The following is a 27,625-nucleotide window of genomic DNA, read 5'->3' as shown; positions in this document are numbered from 1 at the left end:
AAAACACAGGAGAGGTGTGACATGTTGTTGCAGCCATCTTTGGAAACAAAATTTACTACATTCTCTCTAATTATATTCTTTCTCTGAAGTTCCCCTTCTCATAAATGACATCACCGTCTACCCAGATGTTCTACCATGATTATCCTGTTTTTTTTTGTTTTTTTTTTGTGAGGAAGATTGGCCCTGAGCTAACATTTGCCAATCCTCTTCCTTTTTTTTTTTTTTTTTTGTTTGCTGAGGAAGACTGGCCCTGGGCTAACATCCATGCCCATCTTCCTCTACTTTATATGGGACACGGCCACAGCATGGCTTGCCAAGCGGTGCGTCGGTGCGCGCCCGGGATCCTAACCGGCGAACCCCCGGGCCGCCACAGCGGAGCACGCGCACTTAACTGCTTGCACCACCAGGCCAGCCCATGATGATTATCCTCCTTTACTTTCATCCTCTATGTCTCCTCAATCACCGAATGTTGCCATTTTTACCTCTTATATTTCTTATGAATCTATCTCCTTCTCTCTATATCCATTGTTACAACCTACTTCAAGTCATCATCATCCCCTGTCTGGACTCCTGAAACAGACTCTGAATGGTCGCCCCATATCCACTTTGCCTGCAATTAATCCATCTTTCCTAGAGCAGAAAGAACCATCAGTCCTTCAATTAAAACCCATTAGCATCTTTTCACTGCTGTTCAGTAAAGTTCAAATTTTTAACCCAGTCCATAAGGTCCTGCATGAACTGTCCCCTGTACATGTTCACAACTTTATTTTTCACCACTCTCCCCTCTACACAATCGTCTTCTCACAGTGGCCTTCTTTTATTCCTCAAATGAATCACCTTCTTCCCTATATCAGAGCCTTTCTGATGCTGTTCCCTCATCTGAAGTGCCCTTCCTCCCACTCTCAACTCAGCTAATCCCCACGTCTCTTTCATGTTACAGAAAAAGCATCACTTCCTCAGGGAAGCCTTTCCTAACCTCTCATTTAAAGTTAAGTCCCTCTACTATACACTATCACAGTACAGAGTGCCATTAATTTGTAGTACTTATCAAATAAGCAATTAAACAGTTGTCCATTAAGTTATAGTCAATTCTGGTTATTCACCATACTTATGTTCTATAAAGTCACCATGAACACTAAATTAGCAAATACTGAAGTACTGTTCTCAAGGAAAATACCGGGTTAGGTTCCCATGAGTCTTTGTTCATTACATTTTTGTCAACCCCTCAATACATAACCTTGTTTTATGTGTGCATCCATATCTGTATGTGTACCTTATTTAGTATATATTGTTGATTCATTAACATCGAACTCACAGCCAATAGCAGTAAAACTCACGCCTGGAGGAAGTTTACCTAACACACATATTTTCTCAGTAAGGCACATCACAGCCTTCTTGTGCTTAGAAACATTAGACGGCACTTCAGCACTAAGCCATTTTAAACAACAAACTCACCAACAAAAATACAAAAAATATGGCATTAATTCCACCACAGAAAGGGTACTGGTTTACATACGCAAGCTGAAAAAAGAAGGCAGAGTGTTGTCTGGTTTAACCTTAGCTGGGAACATGGGGGTTGGGCAAAACTAATTCTTTGCTACTCTGTGCATGTCTGTGAATGACCATGATAGTGCTGTGAGTATTGATTAGGGGGTTACAAATAAATTTTAGTCAGTAGGTGAATTTGCAAATACAGAATCTGCAAATAATGAGGGATCAACTGCCCTAATTAAATGAATGTTTCCCTTGCTAGAATATAAGCTTCCTAAGAGTAGGAATCTTATCTATCTTGTTCACTGTCCACTATGCCTGACACATAGTAGGTATGCAATAAATGAGTGCCCAATTAATTAATTTATATAATTTTATTTTTCGTTTTAGGATACGAAACTCAATTCTTAACCCAAACTGCCATATTAAACTATAAAGAAACAATAGGATGTGCTTGACAAGAGTAGATGAAATATATAAAGACCAAAGTGAGATGAGCTCATGTTAAAACTTGGGTAGGCTTGGATACAACACAAGTAGGGACTTCCGTAATTGGGCTGATATGGAGGAGAAGCTGGGTGTGGGTGAAAATCAAGGGATGAGGGAAACTGACCAGATGTAGAACTGGCTCTTGGTATAGCAGTTGACAATCCAAAATGGAGGTTCAAAAAATAGAATCTCTTTAGAAATTGTGCCTCAGACAGAGTAGTCTCCACAGAAGGATAAGAGGATCAATGAATGAATAATTGGATGGGTAAATGTTTGCATGGCTAAGGAAAATAGAAAACTGAGGTGATCAAATTTAATCAGCATTATACAATGTCATAGGTCTAACTGACATCAAATTCCTCCGGTCAAGTGTGTGTGGAAGAATAGTTTTGGATGCAAAACATATTCATAGAAGAAGTACGGACAGTGGTCTTGAGTTATTTGTGTATGATTTAGCTCCTGAGAGAAGGAGGTAGCATGATTTAAGCAACGTATCAAGGCCCCAGTTGACTAAGTTGGATCTTAAACAAGTTGCAGTTCCAGTAAAGAACTGAGTGCTAATTAGGGAAGGAAATCAAGTCAATGTCACAGCCATACATCCTAGGCCACCATAGGAGGAGCATGCTAAGGCTTGGTGGACGTGCACCCTCAGGTAAAACAGATTCCACATTCAAAGCAACAAGTTTAATCTCAAAGCCCACTCTTGGCCTCGCCTTTACACTACCTACTCCCATGGGGACGAAGTGAGCTGAGCCTGTAGTGGGACTCATAGGTCACTGCAACTGAAAGGGACTGGTGAACAAACAGCTTGACTGTTTTGAAATATTCCAGAGTATTCTCTGGACAAAGGACTGAAGGATTGACTTTCGAAAGATTTAGAAGACACATTTATTTCAGCCAAGATTTATTGAACACTCATTAGGTGCAAAGAACAGGGGGACATGGTATTGCGGAAAGATCAATACAAGATGAATGTGTCCTTTATCAAGTGTGTGAAACTTAAGAATGCAAGAAATAGCCAATTATGTTAATTTCCTAAGAGATTCCAAAAGACAACAAAGTCCGATGATTTTCTAATTAGCATCCACAGGACTATGGCACATAAAATCGTTTTAAGGTGTAGAAATGGTCCTGGAATGTAGAAAGTGAATGGAAAGAGATACTTTGGATGAGCGCTTAATGAAAACAAAAGAAACTTTTAGATTCTAAAATATTCCATGGGATTCCACTTGCACACACATGCACAATGTAATCTACATGTGTCCATATCTAGATTACATAGGTAAGCATACATAATTGCAAGGTTTGCCACCATAAGCACTGACAGACACCTGAACAGTCTCAAAGAGAGACAAAGGCACAATCCATGCCGAAGAGCTAAGTCTGATTTTTCTCACCCTTACTCAATCTGGAAATCTAACCTCACACATGCTGATTTTGCTCCTCAAAATAACACTCTGGAAGAGAAAACCAAGATCACAGAAAAGCCTCGTGGATTATGTTCAGGATAATCAGCTGAATTCCTTAAGAAGTCCTTCTGCTTCTTTATTAAAATAATACTATTTACTTGGTGTCTTTTGATCTTTAGAGACAGGTCGTAGTTTTGAAAATAAACCTGAAGAATAGCGTTTTAAAACAAGGGAAAAGGTGGGGAACTATGTGTTGCATTAGGGTGTTCAGCCTAATGCAAAACCTAAACGAGACAAATTATCCCTGATTTGCAGTCCTCTGGGTCCATCTCCCAGCATATGTACATGTATCACACATGCTCTGGTTCACACATGTGCACACAAACACACGCACATACGTAGAGTTGTGCACCCCTCATCCAGTCTCATTCTAGGCTGTTACCTGATTGTAATTCTTTGGATGCTACCAGAATTGGCAAATGATCTGTTTGTATGATTTCTTTCTGTCCCTGGTGGTAACCATCTGTAAAATCTCCAGGAACAGTCATTAAGCTCCTTCTCCCCATCCTTTCTCATCTTAAGACATTTAGCTTTCTCTCCTGCTGAGATCTTTGCTGTTGTATTTCTATAGCTATCCCCCAAACCCATTTCTCCAGCCACCAATATTCAGTGTGAATCTAAAATGCCTGCCAGGACAAAAAACATTGCTAGGAATGTAAGATTCTAGCCAAGGCCCTAGAGACTTCAAGTACTTAGGGAGGTGTGGTCAGAAGCCTCCCAGTGTTAGATGGAGCAGAAGCTTCGAGGCCCTCCACATCCTCTACCCTAACCATGTTAGCACATGCTGCCTGACTTTCAATTGCCAATGCTGAGGGCATTCTATGAGCTCTTAAGCACTGTTTGCCATCTAAGTGGCAGACCAGAAATACCAGAGAATTAATGCACCCTTGGAGCACTCCTCAACCAATGACTGACAGGAGTTGGTGTATAAATACCCAGCTCTTTGGTCCATTGGGTAGCAGGACTCAGGTGTGTATTCTATCCTGGCCTTTAGAGTTTCCCCAGCAGGATTAAACTCCAGCAGCCCATAGTGAATCTAGCTTGAAGAATATCCCTCTATATTGGCTGTCTTCCCTTCACTGTCTTACTTCCCCAGTCCCTACTGGTATTCTCTTTACCTCCCAGATTAACTACTCACATCAAATCCTTTCTCAGGGTTTGCTTCTGAGGAACCCAAACTCCATCAGAGTAAATTAAAGAGCATTAAAAGAAAGAATGGTGGAGGAAATTTACAGGCTGCTGAAAACGAGAAATGTGCAGTGGAAATCTTGTAAAGTGCCATAAAATTAAATGATCCACTCTTGAGAGCACTTGAAAAGCAAAGTTTTTAGAAAGAACAAACCTGGAGTTCAAGGTTGGAAAGAACAGGAAGCTCTAATGAACAACTCTAATTAGCATTTTTCATAGATGATAATATAAAGGAAAAATTAAGGTATAGGTTTGATGAACTATAAGCCAATGTTGATTAACCCTCACATACCTTTGCTCACCTTTAATAATACTACGGTCTTATTGAATGGGCCACAACTATTCTGTTGCTGGTAATTAGGTTCAGAGTTTGTGTCACAATTGTAATGGATTATTGATTGCCTCTTAAAGAACTTCATAGCTCCTTAGGCTTAGAATCCATTAATGAATGCTGGAGCTGATAAAGTTGAATTTAATTACATACTGTATGTCTTGTTAGACATTAAACTTGCATTTATTTTGTTATTATTATTATTTTTTTTGCTCAGTTGAAATTTTATTTTAAGCCTTCACAAAGTAAATGTCTATCTTAGCTGCACTTCATTCTTCAGAAGCCATGGGCATCAATGAAAATTTAATCTGGAAAAACTTTAGCACATTCTTCTTTATGATTTATTATTTTATGCAGTAGGAAAGCTGTATTTGTGCCTAACTGGGTATTTTGCAAGGAGATCTGTAATCTGATCAGGTATTCTCCATCATGAAGGGCCTTCTTCCTTGTTCCCCAGCTCCTGGCTACAGTCCCATGCCCCATCACTGCTCTGCCCAAGAGGACATTATAGATCATCCCCTCCTTAGAAGAGGCGGATGTGTGAATGGCACGTTGGCCAGGCTGGCCGCAGACTCACAAGCTTGGACAGAAATGGAGAAGCAATCTTTCACTCCAGGTTACTAATTGTAACCTTTTCCAGGTAAGGAGTTGCCTGTTTGAAGAACATTCTCAAGGCCTCTTTTAACAGGTCATATGAAACACATATGCAAAGAAAAATACCACTGCACCTTATCATTACTCATGACAACATGCTGATAAGAGAAAGAGCAGTTTCTACTGGGAGCTCCACTCTCCCTAGTTTTCAAAACCCAGATCAAGTCTCTTCCTCCATTAAATGCTCCTGTACTACACAAAAATTTCTCTCTCCTCTGAACTAAAAACTCCTATCTCCTTTCTAGTCTTCAATTGGAAATGATCAATGCATTATGACAGCTCCTGAATGTCAAGTTTCTTGGGGACAGGGGTAAATTCTACTTCCAAGTTTCTCACTGGGGCTGATGGCATTATTCCTGCTCAGGTGTTTGCACCTTATTTGGAAGCCTAGGGAGGCACAATCACATAAAATCCTTTTTTCTGAGCAAGGCAGGAGACGAGATGGGGAGAAAATATCAACAGTGAAATATGTTTAAAACATAGGGGAACCTGTGAGATACTCCACAATCTCTGAGAGCTTCACCAGCAAAATCCTAATGGCTGATTTTTGACTGTTTCAGAAAGCAACTGTCCTTGTCGAATATCTCCCAAGTCAAAGGCAAAAAGAAAAGGACTGGGAAAATCTAATCAAAGTTTGACTACAAAAGAAAGCTGTAGCTTAATCAATGGAATTAGCATATCTGAAGAAAGAGCACATCAATAGAAATGGGGGATGCTATGCATGGAATATAAAAAAGGGAAAGATTTGGGCAGTATTCATCCAGGCCTAAGGAGATGCAATGCCCTCCACCATTCTGTTCTCATGGAGTCATTTTAAGGGCAGGAGGGACATCCTTTAAGACCATCACCCTTTCTTAAGCAGGGTAGGCAAAGGGAGGTAATGTGTCTCAAAATTTTCAGAGAGAAAATAAATGTGTGTAACTGTCAGGAACATGAAAAAGGGTCAGAAACATACAAAATCATCTATGTAAATTGTGACCCCTAAGTCAGCATTCTTTATGAAGTTCAGATATAGAAAAAATGTTATCAATATAGAAAACAAGCAAACAAACCTTATTATTACAGAAGAAACCTTATATGCAGTTCTACTAATGAATCATGTGGACAGACCTCCCCTATTATATCTAAACATTATAATCAACCTCATGTTCTCCTAGGATTTTGATTCTAGGATGGAAAGTAATTTAGGGAATGTAATTTAACTTCCTACAGTAAGTGTGCTTCCAGGTGTAGCATATTTACGACGGTTCTTCCCCTCAACCAACACTTCTTTGGACTTCCTGACATATAACTTCCTCCACGAGGCCTTCCGCCATCCAGTCATTATAACAGCCCCTGCACTTCCCTTGTAACATTCAGTGCACAAACAATTACAGGCTTACAGTCTTGTCTCCACCACACTGTAATCTCCATGGGGCCAGGGTCTTTTTATAGGATGACCAACAGTCCTGGTGGACTGGGCAGGTGGAAAACGGGGTTGCTGGATGCAGGAATTTCAATGCTAAAACTGGGCAAGTCATAGAAACTAAAACAGGACAACCATTTGATCATTCTATTGTACACAGCTGTTTTGGGGACACCTACAGTGTCTATAAAATATGTTCAAAACATGTGTAAGGAAACAATGTGAAAAAAAGCACAATACACAATTATTTGCACACTATATTATAACGCTGAAATACATAATCACAGGTTGAAAGGGAACATAAAAGTAGTTACTTTGGCTCCATGGTAGGGTCATGGTTTCATTTTATTGGGGGATTTTTACATTAACAATTATTTGTATAATTTTTAAGTTGGTGTAATGCTGATTTTTTTGAACTCCAAATCATATCCTACTTTCCCTCTGAAACCTTTCCAGAACCTTCTGGAAAGAAATAATTTTTCCTTTCTAAATTCTTTCACAAATGGCACTCATTTACCATATACCATTTTAGTGACTTGTAGTCTTTCCCTCCAACTCCCTTGTGTCCTAACTGCTTATCTAGAATAGACTCTATGCTCCTGGAGGACGGCATTATGTTTCCTATTGAGTGAGGGCCTCCTCCAGTGCCTTATAACCTCTCTGCCAAATTGCCCCCACCCAGATCCTTCCAGGGGAACCCTACACTCCATAATCCAGAAACCTGAAAACCATAGCTGATCCTGCCATCCTGTAAAACTCAGACCCTCTCTGGAGTATAGAGAAATTCTCATGGAAATGGCTGGGCCATTTGTTCTCCATAATCCCCTCCTTTAAAAGTCTTTATTGGCCCCAGGATAGCCACTGGGAGCAGAGTCTCTGTAAATCAGTCAGCCAGAGATGTGCTGTGTGGAGATTGAACACCAACCCCACAACAGTTCACTTATGCTTCTATTCTTCCCAGAAGCAAGAAACAGTTTGTTTTCTCAGGCAAGGAAGGGGAGAAGTGGGATGCAGCCAGGAGAGAGAGCAGCATGTGTTTTTAGAGGCGAGATGATGTCGGGTTGAAGGAATAGACTGCCATGTCTAAGTTGATGCCAGTGGTAAGATTTCGACTAACAAAATTCCAAAGGTTAACCCAAGGCTTCAAAAGATAGAACCAAAGTTTCAGGGACCTTTGAAAGCATCTGTTTTTCATGATCACACATAACAATTATAGAGAGGAGATAGTGGCCACAAAAGAACATCACTTACACCTGCTACACCAACGTTTCTCTTCCACGGGTGGGTAGAGCTCTGGAAGCAGGGCTGACAGATTTAAATGAGAAAGGAAGATAAACTTCCCTCTACAAATGTGCACCCCCCAAATCACAGGGAAGTGGGCCCAAGGCAGAGGAGTTGCAGCTCTTGAACCTGAAGGTGGAGAAAAATGGAAGGGTGCTATGGAGAGGTCTCTCTGACAAGTTCTGCATTATCCCTTTTCTGAGGAGAAGGAGGAAAAATCCCTCTCTCCTGAGTAATCAACCTGCTAAATTCAAGTCCATTTATTGGGAATAAATGAAGGAGCAAGAAAATCATACTCAAAAGTCTTTGTAGAAGGCCCTTTTGCCCTCAAATCTAAGCCCATATTATACATTTTAACTTTCCTTCACTTCTTCTCTTTTCCTCCCTTCGTTCCTAAGTGAGCTCTCCTCGCTTTGAGTGAACACTCAAGCAGGAACAGAAGGCCTGTTTGTCACACTGGAGACTCAGAACACAACAGGTCTAATGAAGTTCTGGCCTGGGCAACTCCCATCATTTGTTCAGACACGTAATCACTTTATCCTGACATTCTGGGCAATTCTTCTACTTCTAATCTACATGACCCCCACACTGCATCTTCACAACATTGTGTAATTAATACCTTTAAACAAATCTTTTTCTTCACTACCCTGCCCTTGTAATTTCCTAAAAAGCTTCTGGCTTATTCCTCAAATTTACCTGAATTAATACACTCTGCAAGCAAAGTGATACACAGAGGACAGGAACAATTACTGATAACATACTCAAGAATAAGAGAGAACAGAGAGCAGGGAACCCTATCCTATTATGCTACTGGATACAATTCATAATATCATAGCATGGATGCACTGTTTCAAAAAAAACCTAAAACTCAAATGATTTATAAAACTGCGTTCCTAACACAATTTGGTTCTTTCCCCTAATTGGATTTTGCTTTATTTGTACAGAGGGGAGGTATTTTGCTCCTATATTTTGATTTTGTCTGTTATGGCAAATATAAAGAGGGATGCATTCTGTATGATACTATATATGTCCTCATAAATTTGTCTAAACCCATAGAATGTACAACACCAAGAGTGAACCCTAAGGTAAACTATGGACTCTGGGTGATTATGATGGGTCAGTGTAGGTTCATCAGTTGTAACCAATGTACCACTGTGCTGCTGGATGTTGATAGTGGGGGAAGCTGTGCGTATGCAGGGACAGGGGGTATACGGGAAATCTCTTGTACCTTCCACTCAATTCTGCTGTGAACCTAAATCTCATTTTAAAAATAAAGTCCATTAAAATAAAAATGGGGAGAAAAAGAGGATGCAGCAATGAGCATGAGTCCTATCTGGAATGTTCTGTGCACTCTCTGGAATGCCCTCTGCTTCACTTGTCCTATCCAAATCCTCCCTGTCACTCAATACTCAACCCAAGATCCACTACCTTCAGGGAGCTTCTCCATGGTTCCTGCTTGCAAGGCTCTGGCTTGCTCCCATTTGTGGATTCACTGTACTCATTGGCCCGACACTCAGGGGTAGGGTCTCTGATTACCTTGTGTGAGACAAAGAGAAGTCCCAGAAAAAACACCCCTGACCAAGAATCTCTCAGGGAGACTGGGTCCTAGTTCACCTCTCACACTAAGTAGGTTGAGACTTTGTGTAAATCATTAGCCACCAACTGGTTCCTTCTCCTAGCAAAGGAAAAGATCAGATTAGATCAAAGGTTGCCAAGATGTTTGTTATTTCTCAAGAAACATTGGTGTTATGTGGTTCTTTTTAAAGCAGTAACTTCTCAGAACTTTTATTTATTAAAATGAAGAATTAGTCTCCAAGAGAAATTTATAGCCTGCAGCATTTCCCAAACTTATTGGACCATGAAGCATCTTGCAGGACTGAGATCCTATGGAAAACTCTCCGGAATACATTGAACCCTATTTCCAGGGTGTCTCACAGTCCTAATAGAGGGAGCAGCTACTTTTGTATTGTCATTTAACTCATGCCATTTTTTTTTACTATAAACCATGCAACAAACAATGTATTTTATTATGTGTGGGTTTTTTAAATTATTTCCTCAATCTCTCCATCCACAGGCAAAAAATAAGTGTACTGTTTAACATATTGGAACTTGCGAACCTGATTATTTCCTAGAGAAGGAGAAATTACCCCTAAGGCATGCTTAGCCAGGAGGCCAATTCACCTGCTGACCTCCAGGAACATGGGGATGAAAGTGATAGACAGACTGTCCCCATCTGAACCTTCCATCACTGCCATTCCATAATCCTTCTTCAGGCCCAGAGCAGCAGCACATTTCTTGCCAACAATCATTAAATGTCCAAGAAGACTTTTATCATCATCTCTGCTACAGAAATCTAAGAAATATGTTTCTTAGATGTCACCAAAAATGTGTTGGCGCCTGAAAGGAAATATCATGGAAAGCAAGATACTAGTCACTCTCAAAAATGACTTTGGCTGAGATTTCCTCGCAGATATTCCTCCCGAAGATCATATTGTTATCAGGCTGGGTGGCCTGAGCCTTGCAATCTCATCTGCCACCATGGCCACCATCTGATATGGTGGCTCAGGGAGAAGCCTCATGTCTTATTTTATAACTTTTTTCGTGTAGTTTTGTCTTGCCTTTCCAATTGGATCATGAGCCATTTAAGGTCCAGATTCGTATCATACGTGTCTTTGTGTTTTCACAAACAGGAAAATAGGAGTGCCTTTTTAGTAAAGTAAAGGGCAAATTCTTTAGTAAAGTAAAGGGTCTTCTCCAGTCCTCCAGTCTAAACAACCAAAGCCAAGACTGCATCTTCATTATGACATCTGCCATGTCTCATTTCCCTTGTGAATATCTGTACATTTTTCTTGTTTCCTCCTGGGAGATAGATATAGTATCTTACTCATCTGTATTCTCACATGCTCTTCGACCAGTGCTTGTTAAAATGAACTGAGCACATAAGTCTACATCAGCTTCTGCTGCATGATAAACCACCCAAAACTTAGTGCTTAACACAACCACCATTTCTCTAGCTCATGATTTTTGGCTCAGCGACTTGGGTGAGGATCAGCTGGGGAGGTTCTTCTAGTGTCTGCTGGGCTCACTCCTGCAACTGCAGTCAGTTGCTGGTCAGGCAGGCAACTGTGCTTCTAGGGTAGACAGGCTGTTGGCTGGGGTGACACGGGCGATGAGGCCACATGTCTTTCATTTTCCAGCAAGCTAACCAGGGCTTATTCATTTGGCAGCTGTCAGGGTTCTGAGACAACAAATGGAAGCATGCCAGGCCCCTTGAGGCCTAGACTTGGAACTGGTATAACGTCACTTCTGCCACAATCTATTGTCCAAAGAAAGTCACAAGCCAGCCCAGATTCGAGGAGTGGGGAAATGAACTCTACCTCGATGGGAGAAGCTGCAAAGTGACTTTACCAAAGCTAGGCATGAAGGGAGGGGTGTGGAATGTTGGCCACTCTGTCATCTACCACAGAGTTTCTCCTTTCTGCAAGTCCAAACCATTGGAAACACTTGCTTGCTTAGCCACCACCCCTCATGTTCTCCTCTTTCATGAGGCATCAACTCACACACATTCACCAAAGATGGAGTTACTGCTGAAAATTACCACCACGCATAGATGTTTGAGGACATGTGAAATGGGAACAGTCATTAGTCCTCTAGAATCTAGAGTCTAGATGAACACACGCTTGAAATGTCTAATTCACCTCTCTTTGTTTTGTTCCATTGCAGGTGACTTAGCATTGGGGAATCATAAACTATTAAAACCAGGAATAAACTTTAATGTTACCTAGTCCAGGGGTTGCAAACTGAAATGAGTCCAGGGACCAAATATATAAGGTAAATGAGTAAAACTCAGTTTAAGCCAAGACGGATGAGGAGAGACTGAAAGACTGGTAGACAGCTGTCTCAACTGAAGGCATTAAAGCTCTTGCTTTAAAGAAAATAGAGAAAAAACTGCTCAGAATAAATAAAATACATGTGCAGACTGAATTCAGACCCCAGACCCCCATGTCATCATATCTGATACTAGACCAACTCTCACTTTACAGATGAGAAAGCCAAGGCCCAGAGAGGTTAAGACATTTTCCCAAGGTGGCCTGGCTTGTCAGGGGCAGAAACGAGACTGCAGTCTGGGCGAGTCTCCTGCGACTTGGTATTGGTGTCAACACTGCATAGAATATGATTTTGAAAGTTTTCTTCCTGATGAGAAAGCTAGATTCAATCTCTTCACAAAATAGTTGCCCCATGGGTTTTGTCAGAATAGAAAAACCTCTCCTGGAAAACGGCTGTCTCGTGGGAGTGACTGCCTGGGTCAGGTTTATGAAAGGAACGACAATTTGATTTGTGGCACACACCCATGGGAGCCCGGCTGCACCTGCTGCTTCCTTGTTGCAGGCAGGAGGCCAAGGGATGCTGAGGGGAAGCAGACAGAGGCTGTTGCACTGATGGAAGCCACCAGCCTGGGCACGGGCTGTGCATCCAGACAGCCCAGAAGATACATCTGACCTGGCCTTATGGCCCAACAGAAGATGCTGCCTGGCAGAAGTGGAAACAGCAGTACAGGACAAGAAAGGAGAGAAATCCAATAAGACTTGGGTCACTTGTGGCTAGAGATTGATGTTTTACCTGTCTTTCCCTTGATTCTGCTGGTCTGTTTATTTTTCATTTTAAAAATGTCCTGGTTTTCTCATCCTTGGCTCTGGTGGGTATAGGGTTGTTACTTTCACGGAACAGAAGGAGATGAAGCCAATGTGGGAAGAGGGAGGAAGGATTTATAAATCAAAGGAAAAGGGAGAGGAGTCAAGATGGCGGCGTAAGCAGACTCGGAACTCACCTCCTCCCGTGGACACAGCCAATTTACAGCTACTCGTGGAAAAATTACCCCTGAGACAGAACTGAAAACTGGATGAGAGGAACTCCTGCAACAACGGACCATCCTAACTGAGGTGGAAGAGGCAGAGACTCCCTTCTGGAGAGGAAAAACGCCGCCTTCACAAGCCGCCAGCGTCAAGGCCGCGGGGAGCAGCTCACAGGTACGCAGCCCTCCCTGGAGACGCGGGATCCTGAGCCGGGGAGCGCCCCCGCTGTGGGCATTTTGTGGACCCAGCACAATCGAGACCAGTGGCATAATATCTGACTTTGCCTGCTGCTAAAACATTGGGGAGCACCCCCAGAAAACCTGGTTCACAAAGAAACTAAAACTGGCTCTTAAAGGGCCCGCGCACAAACTCACCCGTTCCAGAAAGCATCCTAAAATCACCAGAAAGAAAGGTGCACAGTGCTTTGGTGACAAGAGACTCACCTAATAGGCCCTGAGTACATCTCGGTGAGGGGTGAGACCTCTCCAGGGACTGGGACATTGGCGGCGGCCATTGTTGTGGCCTGGTGTGAGCGTGCTGACACAGACGCCATTGGAGTTCTCCCTGAGGCCTGCTAGCCCAGGGTCTGCTCCACCCCCTAGAGCACCGATTTAATCCAGCTCAGCCAGGGCAGGCAGCCCACCCTAGAGACTGGCCCCACCCAACAACAAGCCCTCAGGCAACGTGTGGGCCTGCATAGATTGGTGACTGGATTCTCTGCAGCCTGGCAACTGAGCCGACTTGAGCGGGGCAGGGTGTGCACAAGGAGCGGGTGGAGAGTGTGGGGCGGTGGCGGAGTGTGTGGGGCTCTCGCCGTGGAGAGACTGGGTCCGCTTCAGGAGGTCGGGGCGCTCACACGGGGCAGGACTGTGTTGACTGTGTGTGTGGACCTGTGGGCTTCAGGGCTTCTCAGCTGCAGGGATTGTCAGCTGCAGAAGACTTGTGCTTCTCAAAGACCCACATAGGAGGTTTGCCCCACCTTCCAAAGCCTGAAACAATTGGGTGCTCCTGTGCCTGAGGCCAGCCCCACCCAGCTGCAATCCTCAGAGAGCTGACAAGAGACATAATAGGCTAGAGGCTTACAGCAATTGTAAGGCCCTGAGCCTAACAACCTGCCACGCTGGGGGCCTACTCAGTTAAAAGAAATACTGCAACACAAATGTGGTATTAAAAATTACAGCCAACTGTGCTGGGGCTCCCCACACCTGATAAAGAGACTGAAGGGCCCACAGCAACTACAAGCAGCTGAGCATTACAACAGCTGGCCAGGAGCATAACTCAGCCTCCCTGGGCGCCTATAGGGAGAGCTAGCAGGCCACAATAGAAGGACACACGTAGCCCACATAGGGGCCACCCCTGGAACATTGAGAACTGAGGGAAGCACACTGGAAGCCTCCTAAGCCATCACTTACATAAGGTCACCTGTCCAAGAGCAGGAGACATAGCTGACCTACCTAATACATAGACACAAGCACAGGGAAAGAGGCAAAATGAGGAGGCAAAAGAATACATTCCAAGTAAGGGAACAGGACAAAACCCCAGAAAAGGAACTAAGTGAAACAGAAATGAGCAACCTACCCGACAGAGAGTTCAAACTAAGAGTGTTAAGGATGCTCACTGATCTGGGGAGAAGAATAGATGAACTCAGTGAGAATGTCAACAAAGAAATGGAAGATATAAAAAAGAACCAATCAGAAATGAAGAATACAATACTGGAAATGAAAAATTCATTAGAGGGACTCAAAAGCAGAGTAGAGGATACAGAAGAATGGATCTGTGAGCTGGAAGAAAGACTAGAAGAAATTACCCAAGGTGAACAGGTAAAAGAGAAAAGAATTAAAAAGAGTGAGGACAGTCTAAGGGACCTCTGGGACAACATCAAGCGCACTAACATCTGTGTTATAGGTGTCACGGAAGGAGAAGAGCGAGACAAGGGGTCAGAGAATCTATTTCAAGAAATAATAGATGAAAACTTCCCTAACCTAAGGAAGGAAACAGACATCCAGGTACAGGAAGCACAGAGAGCCCCAAACAAGATAAACCCAAAGAGGCCCACACCAAGACACATCATAATCAAAATGTCCAGAATTAAAGGTAAAGAGAGAATCCTAAAAGCCGCAAGAGAATGTCAAGTTACGTACAAAGGAAACCCCATAAGGCTATCAGCTGACTTCTCAGCAGAAACCTTAAAGGCTAGAAGAGAATGGCACGATATATTTAAAGTGATAAAAGGAAAAAACTTACAGCCAAGAATACTCTACCCAGCAAGGTTATCATTCAAAATGGAAGGAGAGATCAAAATTTTCCCAGATAAGCAAAAATTAAAGGAGTTTGTCACCAAGAAACCAGTGCTACAAGAAATGTTAAAGGGACTGATTTAAGGGGAAAAGAGAAGACCACAAATAGGAAAAATTATCTATTTCCATGATTAGAACGTAATGGATACAAATACACAAAAAAGAGGTTAGATATGATATCCAAAACATAAAAGGAGGGAGGAGGGGAGTTAAAGAGTACAGCTTTCAAACAGAGGTCAAACTAAAGTGACCATCAATTCTGTATAGAAGAAGTAAGGAACAGAGAAGGAATACTAAAACACTGAGAAAAAAAAAAAAGTTAAAAAATGGCAGTAAGTACATACTTATCAATAGCTACTTTAAACGTCAATGGACTAAATGCTCCCATTAAAAGGCATAGGGTGGCTGACTGGATAAAAAAACAAGACCCATATATATGCTGCATACAAGAGACACACTTCAGACCTAAAGACACTCACAAACTGAAAGTGAAGGGATGGAAAAAGATACTCCATGCAAATGGCAATGAAAAGAAAGCTGGAGTAGCAGTACCCATATCAGACAAAATAGACTTTAAAACAAAAACTGTAACAAGAGACAAAGAAGGGCATTACATAATGATCAAGGGAACAATCCAACAAGAGGATGTAACACTTGTAAATATCTACGCACCCAATGTAGCTGCACCTAAATATATAAAGCAATTATTAACAGACATAAAAACGGAAATAGACGGTAACACAATAATAGTAGGGGACTTTAACACTCCACTTACACCAACGGATAGATCATCCAAACAGAAGATCAATAAGGAAACATTGGCCTTAAACGACACACTAGAACAGATGGACCTAGTAGATATATACAGAGCATTCCATCCAAAAACCGAAGAATACACGTTCTTTTCAAATGCACATGGAACATTCTCCAGGATTGATCACATATTAGGCCACAAAACAAGTCTCCATAAATTTAAGAAGATTGAAATAATACCAAGCATCTTTTCTGACCACAACGGTATGAAACTAGAAATCAACTATAGGAAGAAAATCAGAAAGGCCACGAATACGTGGAGATTAAACAAAATGCTACTGAGCAACAACTGGGTTAATGAAGAAATCAAAGAATAAATCAAAAAATACCTGGAGACAAATGAAAATGAAAATACGACATGCCAGAATTTATGGGATACAGCAAAAGCGGTTCTAAGAAGGAAGTTTATAGCGATACAGGCCTATCTCAACAAACACGAAAAATCTCAAATAAACAATCTAACAATGCACCTGAAGGAACTGGAAAAAGAAGAACAAACAAAGCCCAAAATCAGTAGAAGAAGGGAAATAATAAAAATCAGAGCAGAAATAAATGAAATAGAGACCAAAAAAACAATAGAAAAATTAATAAAACCAAGAGCTGGTTCTTTGAAAAGATCAACAAAATTGACAAACCTTTAGCTAGACTCACCAAGAAAAAAAGAGAGAAGGCACAAATAAGTAAAATCAGAAATGAAAGAGGAGAGGTTACAACAGACACCTCAGAAATACAAAAGATTATAAGAGAATACTATGAAAAGCTATATGCCAACCAATTCGACAATCTGGAAGAAATGGATAAATTCTTAGAATCATACAACCTTCCAAAACTGGATCAAGAAGAAGTAGAGAATTTGAATAGACCAATCACCAGTAAGGAGATCGAAACAGTAATCACAAACCTCCCCAAAAATAAAAGTCCAGGACCAGACGGCTTCCCTGGGGAATTCTACCAAACATTCAAACAAGACTTAATACCTATCCTTCTCAAACTCTTCCAAAAAATTGAGGAGGGGGGGGAAGCTCCCTAACTCATTCTACGAAGCTGACATTACCCTGATACCAAAACCAGACAAGGACAACACAAAAAAAAGAAAATTACAGGCCAATATCACTGATGAACATCGATGCAAAAATCCTCAACAAAATACTAGCAAATCGCATACAACAATAGGTTAAAAAGATTATACACCATGATCAAGTGGGATTTATTCCAGGGATGCAGGGATGGTTTAACATTCGCAAATCAATCAACGTAATACACCACATTAATAAAATGAAGAACAAAAATCTCATGATCATCTCAATAGATGCAGAGAAAGCATTTGACAAGATACAGCATCCATTTATGATAAAAACTCTGAATAAAATGGGTACAGAAGGAAAGTACCTCAACATAATAAAGACCATATATGAGAAACCCACAGCTAATATCATCCTCAATGGTGAAAAACTGAAAGCTATCCCTCTAAGAACAGGAACCAGACAAGGATGCCCACTGTCACCACTCCTATTTAACATAGTATTGGAAGTCCTAGCCAGAGCAATCAGGCAAGAGAAAGAAATAAAAGGGATCCAAATTGGAAAGGAAGAAGTGAAACTGTCACTATTTGCAGATGACATGATTTTATATATAGAAAACCCTAAAGAATCCACCAGAAAACTTTTAGAAGTAATAAACGAATATGGTAAAGTTGCAGGATACAAAATCAACATACAAAAATCAGTTGCATTTCTGTACACTAACAACGAAGTAGCAGAAAGAGAAATTAAGAATACCATCCCATTTACAATTGCAACAAAAAGAATAAAATACCTAGGAATGAACTTAACCAAAGAGGTGAAAGATCTGTACACCGAAAACTATAAAACATTTCTGAAAGAAATTGAAGAAGACACAAAGAAATGGAAAGATATTCCATGCTCTTGGATTGGAAGAATTAACATAGTTAAGATGTCCATACTTCCTAAAGCCATCTATAGATTCAATGCAATCCCTATCAAAGTTCCAACAACATTTTTCACAGAAATAGAACAAAGAATCCTAAAATTTATAGGGAACAACAAAAGACCCCGAATAGCTAAAGGAATCCTGAGAAAAAAGAACAAAGCTGGAGGTATCACACTCCCTGATTTCAAAATATACTACAAAGCTATAGTAACCAAAACAGCATGGTACTGGCACAAAAACAGACACACAGATCAATGGAATAGAATCGAAAGCCCAGAAATAAACCCACACGTCTATGGACAGCTAATCTTTGACAAAAGAGCCAAGAACATACAATGGGGAAAAGAAAGTCTCTTCAACAAATGGTGTTGGGAAAACTGGATAGCCACATGCTAAAAAATGAAAGTAGACCCTTACCTTACACCATACACAAAAATTAACTCCAAATGGATTAAAGACTTGAATGTAAGACCTGAAACTATGAAAATTCTAGAAGAAAACATAGGCAGTACGCTCTTCGACATCGGTCTTAGCAACATCTTTTCAAACACCACATCTGACAGGGCAAGAGAAACAATAGAAAAAATAAACAAATGGGACTACATCAAACTAAAAAGCTTCTGCACAGCAAAGGAAACCATCAACAAAACGAAAAGACAACCTAACAATTGGGAGAAGATATTTGCAAACCATACATCTGATAAGGGCTTAATCTCCAAAATATATAAAGAACTCATGCATCTCAACAACAAAAAAACTACCAACCCAATTAAAAAATGGGCAAAAGACCTGAACAGACATTTCTCCAAAGAAGATATACAGATGGCCAACAGACACATGAAAAGATGTTCAAAATCACTAACTATCAGGGAAATGCAAATCAAAACTACAATGAGATATCACCTGACGCCCGTCAGAATGGCTATAATTAACAAGACAGGAAACAACATGTGTTGGAGAGGATGTGGAGAGAAGGGAACTCTCATACACTGCTGGTGGGAGTGCAAACTGGTCCAGCCACTATGGAAAGCAGTATGGAGATTCCTCAAAAAATCAAGGATAGAACTGCCATATGATCCAGCTATTCCACTGTTGGGTATTTATCCAAAGAACTTGAAAACACCAATTTGCAAAGGTACATGCACCCCTGTGTTCATTGCAGCATTATTCACAATAGCCAAGACTTGGAAGCAACCTAAGTGCCCATCAAGGGACGAATGGATAAAGAAGCTGTGGTATATATACGCAACGGAATACTACTCAGCCATAAGAAACGATGAAATCCAGCCATTTGTGACAACATGGATGGACATTGAGGGTATAATGCAAAGTGAAATAAGTCAGAGGGAGAAGGTCAAATACCGTATGATTTCCTTCATTAAGTAGTAGATAATAACAACAATAAACAAACACATAGGGACAGAGATTGGATTGGTGGTTAGCAGAGGGGAAGGGGGGAGGGAGGAGGGTGAAAGGGATAATTCGGTACATGTGTGTGGTGATGGGTTGTAATTAGTATTTTGGTGGTGAACATGATGTAATCTATGCAGAAATAGAAGTACAATGATGTACACCTGAAATTTTTACAATGTTATAAACCAATGTTACTGCAATAAACAAAAAATTAAAAAAAAAAAAAAAAAGAAATGTTGGAGCATTATGGAGTCCACAGGGATGCATAGGATTGAGGTGATAATACTTAGCTCCTCAATGAGCTCCCTGACACAATGGAGCTTTCTTTATGCTAGGGTGGCCAACTGTCCCAGTATATCTGGGACTGAATGGTTTCCTAGGGTTTCCTAGGTTTCCCATTTAACACTGAATTTCCATGTTAAAACTGGGAAAGTTCTGGGTAAACTGGGGTGAGTTGATCACCCAACTTTACGCATTGTTGAGGCCAGTTGAAGCTCACTCCTTTCTCAGATCCTGGAGTGAACCTTACCTTAATCCAGTGTTTCTTATCGCATACTCCACAGACCACCTGCACCTGAGACACTTGAGACCCTTGTTAAAAATGCTGATTCCTGCACTTCATTCCAAATCTACAGAAGCTTGATATGTGCACATGGTAAGGTTACAGTTCAGGGAATCTGCATTAAAACAAGACTGCCAGATGATTCTTATGCTCATAAATGTTCCCAGACTACTGATTTAGTCTATAATGAAATGAAGAAATGTAATTTCCCAGCTTAGGGGCTCTGGATCTATTATTCTTGCTGTCACTCTTGTTCTGATTTAATGCCTCAGTTCTAATCAGTGGGATCCTGCTTTGTTTCTCAGTCCCTTTTTGGATCTAAGTTTCAAAAACTGTGTTTCTGGTCTCTTCTCCTTGCTCTACATGCTAGTGCCTGCCTTGAAAACTGATCCAGCTCCCCATTTTCTATGAGACCAATTTCTTACCCTGCCCTCTTCTGTTCTGGAACTCAGTTTCTTTCCTGAAATCTCACTACCAATAGATAGATCTCCAAGTAGTCAACCTCTAGTCTGTCTGCTTCCAGCTTCCCGATGTCACCTTCATATCTTTTAGTCAAAGCCAAGGGGAGAAGAAAAGCAATTGTTTCCATAATTCTCATAAGAAACTGTCTGTTATATGGTCAATAGGTTAAAACATCTAATTGGCTCTGAAAATTGGCTCTACTGGAGCTTGTATCTATCTAAGCAAAAGCACATATATTTATTTAAGCGGTGAATTTGATCATAGCTAATGCACAGGTAGGACTCCCTGCTCACTGACCTCTCTGTAATCTGGTATTTCACTATATTTACCTGCAAGCCCTCCACATCATTCCCCTACATTTGCCCAGAGAACACCTACTCAGGTTAGGCATCTGTGATCCTCTGAAGTCTGATTTTTTCCTCTTCTGGGTCCCTGCTCTATGGTGATAGACTTCTACAACATCTTCTGTAGCAGAAGCTGTTGGTACTATATCCCAAATCTTGGCTGTTTCAGAGTCTACCTGCAGCTGTGGTGGACAGCTCTCCCTGTATGCCAATGACTTCCCACTTGAAGAGCCTACATCTCTCTTCTTCTCTGCCTAAGGGTGTTTTCCAGCTGATAGCCTAGAAGTTCCAGAGACAACCTTCAACCTAAGGAGGAAGAGCATGATGGAAAACTCAGCTTACCATCTCTCATGGGGTTGATTCTAAGGTGTGCTGTACGTGGTTCTTCGCAAGGCCCCATGGAATTGAGCACCATTTGCCGACGTGGTAACCTGCTCATTTGTGATCCTAGGATCACCTTCTGAATAAACTATACATACTCATGTCTTTGTAACAGAATCTGCTTTTGGGGAAATCCAAATTAAGCTGCCATATTGTACACATTACTAGACATATATATTTATATGTCTGTCTCTTCCTCTCAGACTAGAAGCTTCTTTATGGAAGGGATCATCTCTTACATATATCCTAACATGTAGCCTGACACTCAATAAGTACTCAATCAATATTTGTTGTGTGAAAGAATGAGTTTATCTACATTTAAATGACATAATAATGTTTCTGAGTCACCGTAAAATCTTAAAGTATGTCCTAAAGCAGCCATTGTAGTTCTATAGGAAGTTTAATGTAATAAAATTCTTTAAAAAATTAAAAATCTACTAGGATTCTACAGATATCTTAATATTACCTCTCTTATTGGATTAGCCAGAATACCTCATTCCTTTTATTGAACCAGATGCAGAGAATGTATTATACTTTTCTAATTGTTTTATTACCTTTTGCCTAAACTAGAATAAAATCTGGGTCTCTTCTTCATGGTCTATAATAAATATTAAGCCTATCTTGAAAGTAAGTCTTTCATCTGTAAATGATGATAGTACTGATGAGTGATATGGGAAAAGTGAGGTCTCCCTTTTTATTGTTTTACTTAAATGTCTTTTTTTAAAAATGTATTAGGCTCTGAGAAGAATTCAAATTAGTTTATCCTCAAGGGACTACAGTTTTTAAATATCTTCAACTGAAGAAAGAACTCACTCTGGCAATTGTATGTCATTTTGTTAATATTTTCAGAAAGCTGGCAGTTCTTGAGCAATATTATTAAACCAATAATTTATTCTAATTTTCATCTGGATTGAGTAAGACATTTGTCATCAGTGAGCGCTTCCTCCATCATTTAATTTTTTTCCTTCTAAGTTATGCACATTCAGTTGCTTCAGCAGTGAAAAAACACAAAGCCTGCAGAATTATGACTATGTCACTTTGCTTCTAGCAAAAGTACTAGAAAAACTGAAAGGAAACAATATGAGCTAAAATAAAGAAAGATGCACAGATTGTCCAGGAACAAGTTCTAATGAATATTTATGGTTAAAAATGTAATAATTTCCTATTTATCATCCTTGCTTTACACCAAAATAAGTGATATTATATTCATAAGAGCAATGAAGAGGCTGATCTCACAAGAGGGTTTTTAACTAGTTTATATCAGAAACATTGCTGTCATGAGATATTATTTTTAATAAGTTACTCTAATAATCACATATTATTGAGCTTTCAGGTATGCTGTTTTTCATTAAAATATATGATGAGTAAAATGTAGAAAAATGTGATAGACTTGCTACAGCTAAGGATCTAATCATAAAAGATTTTTCAGGAAGAACATAAATGTTGATATGGGCCTTTTCAACCAACACTAAAAAATAGCAAGAAACTCATTATTTTTATATTATAAGGTCTAAAAAGAAAGGGCTAACATCACAGGTACATAATGAGTTAGATTAAAAAAATAATAAATTAGCTATTAAAGGATGTTGTGGTATGTAGATATTGTACCATTTTTTTTTTTTTTTGTGAGGAAGATCAGCCCTGAGCTAACATCCATGCCAATCCTCCTCTTTTTGCTGAGGAAGACTGGCCCTGAGCTAACATCTATTGCCAATCCTCCTCCTTTTTTTTTTGTCCCCTTTTTCTCCCCAAAGCCCCAGTAGATTGTTGTATGTCATAGTTGCACATCCTTCTAGTTGCTGTATGTGGGACACCGCCTCAGCATGGCTGGACAAGCAGTACGCCGGTGTGCGCCTGGGATCTCAACCCCGGGCTGCCAGTAGCGGAGCGCATGCACTTAACCACTAAGCCACGTGGCCGGCCCCTATTGTACCAATTTTGATTGACCTTGACAATAATCCTTATTATATTGTAAGCTCCTCAAGAATAAAACATTTACAGTTCCCTTGGTGAATGCACATGTTACAGTTTCAATTATCTGTTGAATGAATATTTCCCCTTAAATATTAAAAAAAAGTATCTTGAAAGGAACTGTGGAAATCCTTGTGAAAGGACAAAAATAGAAATAGGACACTGTGATTTATTCCAACAACTCAAACAAACCATCTTCTGTCTTCTAAAGCAAACATATGTCATAGGTGTTTGGTTTTCCCCCAAGAAAAATAGATTGTTCTGTACTAACAGATGGTAAAGCCTGAACAACTAAAGACAACATATTCAAAAAGTCTAGATTTGTCAATGGTTTTAAAGGCAAAATAATAATTTTTTTCTCTGTAAAGACCTATAATCTTCCTTCTTTTGAAGTTTCTGAAGAGTTTAATTCGTGTAAGGTTTAATCTCCATGTTAATCCTCAACCAGTGTGCAATACCAAGAAATACCCCTCCCGTGATTGTTCAATTACTCTCCTACAAAGTTGGATAGAGTCTTAGTGTACATATAGCCCATGCATTGAGATTCTTGCATCAGGAAAAAAAGTTAACCAGCTGCGAGGGAGATTGGTTTCTAAACCTTTATGACCAGATACTATTTTGATAGTATTTTGAGGTTTTTAACTGGAGCTCCCTTTAAATGGACCCTTTCATTGTCCATTTCTTTGAATAAATTGCTCTTCTCTTATTTAATCATAAGCATTCATTACCCCAGGTAAGGGGGAAATATGCCAGAAAAGCAGAGAAATTACTTTTGAGTATCAAAAACTAAGGCTTTTGAGTCACAAGAACCTGGGATTAGTTGCAAAAGTTGAAGCCCTGAAGGATTCAGAGTGTAAAATTTATGCGATAAACAATAGATAAGATAAACTGAAATACGGGATGCCCCCAGCATACTGAGCGTACTTAAGTTGGGATTACTATAGTGTGAGCTGGCCTCTCTGGGGTAACTAAATTTGAGCAAAGCATTTGATAAAGTTTTACATGATATCCTCGAGGAAAATGTTTGCCAAATGATAGTGATTTATGGGGATTCAAAAGTTGAATGGTGTGCTCGCTTCGGCAGCACATATACTAAAATTGGAATGATACAGAGAAGATTAACATGGCCCCTGTGCAAGGATGACACGCAAATTGGTGAAGTGTTCCATATTTTTGGGAGGAGGGCAAAAGGGATAATTAGGCACATGTGTGTGGTGATGGATTGTAATTAGTATTTGAGTGGTGAACATGAGAACATGATGTAATCCATGCAGAAATAGAAGTATAATGATGTATACCTGAAATTTATACAATGTTATAAACCAATATTACCTCAATAAACAAAAACAAAAAACAAAAGTTGAATGGTGTTATCAGTACCAACTTTGAACCAGGTTGCTAGTGGCATTCTGAGGCTCTGCTTTGTTCAAAATTTTAATAGTTTAGATAGCATATAGAAAATTTGCCAATCAGGTTTGTGGGAGGCCTGAAATTAGGAGAGGGTAGAAATTATGTTAGAAATTACATGAAAGATTTAAAGAAAACCAGCCAGGTAGGCAAACTGGGCCAGATTTAACAAGATAAAAATATACAAAGATAAATGTAAAGACCTGTGTTTAGAATTAAAAAAAAAAAGTCTGCACAAATGAGGGGTTGGCAAGTCATGCCCGAAAAAATATTTCTATGAGATACTTTCATGCTCAAGCTGAATGGGTGACATTTTTGCCGGAAAAGATGTTTCATTTGGTTATATTCAAGGAGATGGGAATGGACTCACTGTACTTTGCACTGGTCAAACTATACCTGGAGGAGTGGGCTTAATTCTGACTTTTATCTTCTGGGTTGGATATCAATGAACTGTAGGACATCTAGAGTATGTGGCTAAGATTTTATATTCAGCAAAAATATTTTTGAGTTCTTTTTACGTGATAGACATTCTCCTAGGTCCTAGGGATATAGTGGCAAGCAGGAGTTAAACGTGGTGGGGTTTCTGCAAAGGGGATAATTAATCTGGAGATGATATGGGGGTCCTTGCTAGCTGACATCCATTGAACAGCTGACATTGTGGAAAAAGAATTAGCCTGATACTATGTGGCTCCAGGGGGATTAGGCAGAAGTTATAGGGATGCGGATTTCAGTTACAGCATCTCTTCACAAGTGGAGAGGGTGGCCTTGTGTTGGAGAGTGCCTTGTCATTTTCCAGCAGAGGCAGAAGTGCCTCTGTCAGGGTAAATTACATAATGCAGAAAATGCTTATCACAGTACCCAGGCATGTCACAGGTGCTCAGTCAATGGAACAAAATAGTTGCACAGGGTTTTCTTATACCTTTTGGGAGTATGTGATAGATGATTCTAGAATTCTAGAGAACTCTTACACATATTTTTTCCCTCTGTGCCCACCACAGAGTTTGGTATATGATTGGTGGTCTTTAAATGTCAAATAAAGGAATGAGAGATTTATGTCATCTCCGAGATTGTACATTAAGAATTATGATGTTAATGAAGCAGCATTTAGAATTCAGAAATTGTAGTTTCCAGTTCCATTTTTAGTGACAGTATGGTTTGACATTACGTTTTTTCAATATCCTTTTTCTTTTTTTTGCCTGTCACTTAAAGAAAATCTCAGTCATTCTCAGGAACACACGGATCTTTTTGTCATTTCATAGAATGTCAACGTTCTACGGTGGCTTGTGGATTTACTTAGAATTTACAGAGGATCCATAATTTCATTCTCCAAATCAAGTAGGAGCCTTTCAAAGCCCAGCTCATCCTATTATAACCTGCATTATTCTGATCCACACAATACATTTTTCTCCTCATTTATGAAGTCCTCTTGCTTCCAGAAGTTTCTCTCTGTTTATCCTCTTTCTTCTTAAAATGAACATTATTATTTTCAACATCCTTCCTAGTCACTCTTCTCTCCCCCTAAACTCATACTGGAAATTATTGGTTATTTCTAGTCCTCTCAGGAGCTGGATAAACATGTCAATGTTAAATATCCTAAGACTCCTCTATCATCTCTTGAGTGCTTACTATGTGCTAGGGGCCTTATTTATCTTATCTCCTTAATGCTCCTAACCACTTTATCATGTTGGTGTTATTATTCCCTATTTATAGATGAGGAAATGGAAGGTCAGAGAAGGTAGATAATTTCCCAGTGCTATACAGCTTGTTAGTGAAGGAGCTAGGGTTTGAACCCACTTCTTTCTCGTAACCCCACATTCTCTGGTCTCTTCATGTCAACTGGAATTTTGGATTGAAACTGTAAACCTGCAAAAAAGAGAAATGGAAAATTGGGCTTTGTTTTGAGTGGGGTTTATCTTTGCCAAATAAATTGCGTGGCTCCTTAGTACAATTAGTCATAAACAATGAGAGATTCAAATGACTGATATCTCCCAGAGTGTCCTTATGCCTTCAGGGTTCGGTGAGTGTCTACCAATCAGACTAGAAAGTTTCTTCCGGAGGTTTTAGGCAAATCTCCTGGTTTTGGGGCAAGGAGTGGTGCACAGAGTTGCTCAATGTCACCTAGCTGGTTAACAGCCCAGAGAGGACCACAGGCCAGGCTTCTAGATTTCCAGACTATCAGACTATTCCTAGGGAACTTAGAGTGAAATCATGGATATTTTCCCCTGAATAGAAACTACTCAAACATGAGACACTACAGAATGGTTATATTTTGATAGTTTCTAGCTAAAAAAAAAAAAAAATCTTGATTTAAGATCAAGCAAGAGTTTATAAAGCATTTCTGAACCCCGTGGAGAAAGATAGTTTCTAAATAAAGTTTTATTGGATCATTTTGAAATGTTTATTTTATCCAAGCATTCTTTTCATAAAATATTTACACGTGCTCTAATAGCAAACATTCACATTAGTATGTGCTAAAGATCTGAAATTTACTTAACCAAAATTGTTTGCTTTTCTGGGTCCAACCAGCAGGATTTCCGAAACCCAAAAGAGATAAAGGGATTTCCTTACAAAGCCTGTTAAACCATCAGATAGGAATTTGGAAAGGGCAATTCTAAAATAAGGCTCATTTAGAATAAGAACTTCCTTAAGACGTTGACTTGAAGAGTCTACACTAGCTCAAACACCTGCAAAATGAGCAAATAAAGCATAATTTCCCGAAGACATTATGCCAAAATCTTGCTAAATTATTTTCATTGCCAAGGACTCAGTTAAATGTTTCAAAGAGAGAAGCATAGCGGGTTTTAGCAGTTTTTCTGGATTTCCAGAAAAGAGAATAGATTTGGGAATTGCCTGTTTTATCAAAA

At 40.0% G+C, this 27,625-nt stretch overlaps 1 non-coding gene and 1 pseudogene across 1 annotated transcript; one reads left to right on the top strand and one right to left on the bottom strand.

Moving 5' to 3' along the window:
* Positions 1–10,468: 10,468 nt before the first annotated feature.
* LOC131421159 (adenosine 5'-monophosphoramidase HINT1-like) lies at positions 10,469–10,887 on the bottom strand (annotated as a pseudogene).
* A 13,535-nt stretch (positions 10,888–24,422) lies between these two features.
* On the top strand, positions 24,423–24,529 carry LOC131421530 (U6 spliceosomal RNA). The gene has a single exon (XR_009223894.1). It is a non-coding gene; the product is annotated as a U6 spliceosomal RNA (small nuclear RNA).
* Positions 24,530–27,625: the final 3,096 nt, after the last annotated feature.

The sequence above is a fragment of the Diceros bicornis genome, chromosome 2 (genome assembly GCF_020826845.1).
Source record: "Diceros bicornis minor isolate mBicDic1 chromosome 2, mDicBic1.mat.cur, whole genome shotgun sequence".
In the NCBI taxonomy this organism is placed as follows: domain Eukaryota; kingdom Metazoa; phylum Chordata; class Mammalia; order Perissodactyla; family Rhinocerotidae; genus Diceros; species Diceros bicornis.
The sequence above is the reverse complement of the archived record's forward strand: the minus strand, read 5'-3'. Positions and strand labels throughout refer to the sequence as shown.